Raw genomic sequence first — 4108 nt, forward strand, 5'->3', positions numbered from 1 at the left:
AGCCACTCAACCAGGCCCAGCCAAGTTGACACCCAAACATAACCACCACACCAGTCTTCTTCTGAGGAGTGGGTGGTGGGTTTGAACTGCCAGCTTTCTGACTAGCAGTCAAATGCCTTAGGTACCTTAAAACTCTTGGAGCTTCTAACCATTAACCCTATTGCAAAACCACTTCCACATTTTAGGTATCTGTTACAGCAGGACCCCACTCCTGGTACCAAATTCTGCCTTAGTTGTCTAGTGCTGCGATAACAAAACTATCACAAGTGGTATTTCAACAAACAAGTTAATTCTCTCACCGTTTAGGAGCCCAGACGTCTGAATGCAGGGCGCCGGCTGCAGAGGAAGGTCCTTGTCTCTTCGGAGCTTTTGCTCCTGGTGCTCATCACGTGATCTGCCATCTCTTTCCCCGGCTCTGCCTGCTCACTCGCTTGTCTGGTCTCTTTTATAAGAATCTCAAAAGAGACTGGCTTGAGGCACACCCTACACTAATCCTGCCTCGTGAGCAGAACAAAGACCACAGACATATTTTTTGGGGACAGTTCAACCCGTGACATCTGCCCTCACAGAGCTCACAATAAACCAGTATATGAAGAAAACTAATGTTTGTAAATGATTACTGTAATGGGGTAAAGTAAAGCCGGTTGAGGAGACAGGAGTCAGATACAGGTGACGGCAGAAGAGGACGTGGCATCTGAGTCAGCAGGTGACATGAGAGCAAAGACCTGAAGGAGGTGAAGGCTCAGCCATGCGGCTGCTGGGGGAAAAGCATTCCAGGCAGAGGGAACAGCAGGTGCAAAGTCTTGAGGTTTGAGGGACAGAGAGTGGCTGGAGGAGAGGAGGGAAGAGAGAGGAATGGGAGGCGAGGTCAGGACAAGGACTTGTAAGTCTGGGCAAGGGCTCTGCCTTTCACTCAGATAAATGAGAACCACAGGAGGGCTCTGAGTTAAGCACGGCCTTTGACTTCACTTTTTATTTTATTTTGCTGTTGTTGAGAAAATGCACATCTGAACATACCCCGATTCAAAAACTCCTCCCTGTCCGACTCGGCGACGTTGATGATGTTTTTTGAGTTGTGTGACCATTCTCAGTCTCTTTTTCTGAGTTGTTCCTCCCCCAATGAACATAACCCACTGTCCCCTAAGCTTCCAATCTGACCTTTTGAGTGGCTGCTGTCATTCTGAATCTGCAGAGACAGTTCTTAAGAAGAGGATGATGCTCAAGGCTGACTTACGTTTCACAGGATCCTGCAGACTGGGGCCAGAGTATGGGAAGTCAGGGCAGAAGCCGGAGCCCAGACAAGAGTCAACAGTGATAGTCTAGTGGGAGATGCTGGTGGCTGGACCGGGGGTGGTGGTGGTGATGTGAACAAGGATTTCTCTTGAAGGAACACCATGATGGAGGAAGCTTGAGGGCCTGTGGAATGGCATAACTGAACCCCTCATCCACCCTGGGGAAAAGCGTAAGAGGGTGACTCAGGGCCTGAACTGGAAAAGCCTCTGTGAATGTCCCAGGCCCTACTCCAATGTGGTCAACAGAGAGGCCAAGCAAGTAGCCCAAGGTCACACAGCCAGTGAGTCAGCACCGGGGCCATCCTGGGACCCTGCTCTCCTCCCGGACTCTGCCTCTGTTCCCACGCCTCAGGATGGCCAGCGTTGCCTGCCCTGGCTAATGGTGTCCCCTCCCTTCCCTGGCCCTCAGGGGTCACCGGGAGCCCTTCCACAACCAGATGAGAGGGCGGGAGGAAGCCCCAAGCTGGACAGGCTTCACCCCGCCTGGTAAGTTTCCTTCCTCCCTCCATCCCCATGGGTGTGTAAACAGGCTCCAGGCTCCTGAAGACATGTGAACCCCCCCCACACCCACCCACCCACCCTTGCCCCAGAAGTTTCCAGAAGAGGTTCCTGGAAATCCTTCTCGGAGAAAGGAGAGGAGGGAGGAGGGGAATGGGAGGGAAAAAATGCACTTAGTGAGGAAAGTGATTTTGTAGGGGGTGGGGAGGGGAGGGGAAGGAGGGCATTTAGATGCAGGAAGTAGGGGGAGTATGGTATTGGTGGGGAGAGAAGAGAGGGAGGCCTGACATTTGGGGGGCTTAGTGGTCTTCCCTAGGTCTTCCCGGGAGCTCTGGTAGCATAGTGCCTAAGGCACTTGACTGCTAACCAGAAGGCTGGCTGTTCAAACCCACCAGCCACTCCTCGGAAGGAAGGTTGGGCAATCTACTTCCATAGTGATACTGCCTCGGAAACCCAAGGAGGGGTCGCTATGAATCAGGTCCAACTCGATGGCAAATAACAACAACAGTAGTCTTCCCACCTCATCCCACCACCATAAAGCTACTAGGATGGAGATACAGGGGCCCAAACCTTGTGAACACGTTTTGCTTGGAAAAGCAAAACCAAGCTCTGGACACTAATTATTATTGTGTTGATTCTGACTCACAGTGGCCCTATCTGACAGAATAGCACATTTCCTAGGCAGAAATCTGTATGGGAGCTGATCACCAAGTCTTTTATTTTGCCCTCACGCAGAGCTCCTGGGTGGGTTTCACTGTCCACCTTTCAGTGAGGTGCCAAGCGCTTAAACACTGCACCACCACCATTCCCACTCAATTGATGCATACTTTTTGAGCACCCAGTGGGTGCCAGGCACAGGTGTAGGCGCTGAGGACACAGGAGTGCTTTATACAGAATAAAAAGCAATGTTACAGGTTTGCAAGTTTCTAGACCTGCCTCGAGCCCGTGATGGGACACCACAGCGGCCATTAGGTCCTTGGACCCCAGGCCAGCACCCCCAGCGGCCCAGAGAAAACGCTGGGCTGGGTCTCAAGAAATCCCAGCCTCAACTCCACCCTGATTACCTTTGGAATAAATGCTTTTCATCCTGCGGCCTCAGTTAACCAGTCTGTAAAATGGGGAGATGGCTGGTCAGTCCAGAAGGGATGAGCGTTCTTAGTAATTTCAAATAGCTGGGGTCGCACAATGGAGCTCTAGTGGTGCAGGAGTTAAGGCATTCGGCTGCTAACCAAAGGTTGGCGGTTCGAACCCACGAGCTTCTCCCCCGGGGAAAGCTGAGGCTGTCTGCTTCCCTGAAGACTGACAGCCTTGGAAACGCTCTAGGGCAGGTCTACTCTGTCCTCTAGGGGCGCTGTGATGGCATTGGGTTTTGCTGGTGTTTTTTTGGGATCTCGCAGGCCAGCATCATTACACATGGAGAAACCGAGTTCCCTCAGGGCCAGCGACTTGCAAAGGACACTCGGAGTCTGTGAAGAAAGCCGCAGATTTTCTGAGTCTGCATCCAGAACGTTGGTTTGGTCTCACACAGCTTCTCTGCCTTGTCCTCTCCCCTCGCCTCTCTAGACTCTGTTACCCATCAGCCCTCCACCACCCAGGAATGTCTCTCTTCTCCTTCCTGACCTTGTTTATGTGATTTTGCTCCCTGCTGGGTGAGGGAGGAGAGTCTAGGCTATGTCCTTAAACTCCCTCCTGAACCAGCTCCCTGGGGCCCCTCGCCCCCCAGTGGAGGAAGCGGGGCTGCTTGAGAACTGGGATGGTATTATTAGCCAAGCAGCCACAGATGCAGGCTGTCCCCTGCTGCAGCCTGGGGGATCATGTGCCAGCTCTGCCTCCCTCTGGCCTTCAGTTCCCTTGTCAGTTCCTTGAAGGACTGCCTCCTTAGAAGGCACTCTCAAGCTGGAGTTAGCAATAATGATCAAGGAACCCTGGTGAAGCAGTGTTTAAGTGCTTGGCTGGTAACCAAAAAGTCACTGGTTCAAACCCACCTTCTGCTCTGCAGGAGAACGATGTGGCAGTTTCTTCCCATAAAGATTACAGCCTTGGAAACTGTGGGACAGTTCTACTGTGTCCTATGCAGTGAATCAGACTGGACGTGACAGCATATAACAACGGTGCTAATACGTGTATAGTAACAGTGAGATTTCGTTTGTCTTCCTTTGGCCATGTTGTCAGAGTGACCAATCCCTGGAGAAGAATTTCATGCTTGATACAGGGGCAATGGGAGCTCTGGTAGCGTAGTGCCTAAGGCACTTGACTGCTAACCAGAAGGCTGGCGGTTCAAACCCACCAGCCACTCCTCGGAAGGAAGGTTGGGCAGT

Source organism: Orycteropus afer, unplaced genomic scaffold, assembly GCF_000298275.1.
Source record: "Orycteropus afer afer isolate SDZICR_OR568_19922 unplaced genomic scaffold, OryAfe1.0 scaffold00099, whole genome shotgun sequence".
Taxonomy (NCBI): domain Eukaryota; kingdom Metazoa; phylum Chordata; class Mammalia; order Tubulidentata; family Orycteropodidae; genus Orycteropus; species Orycteropus afer.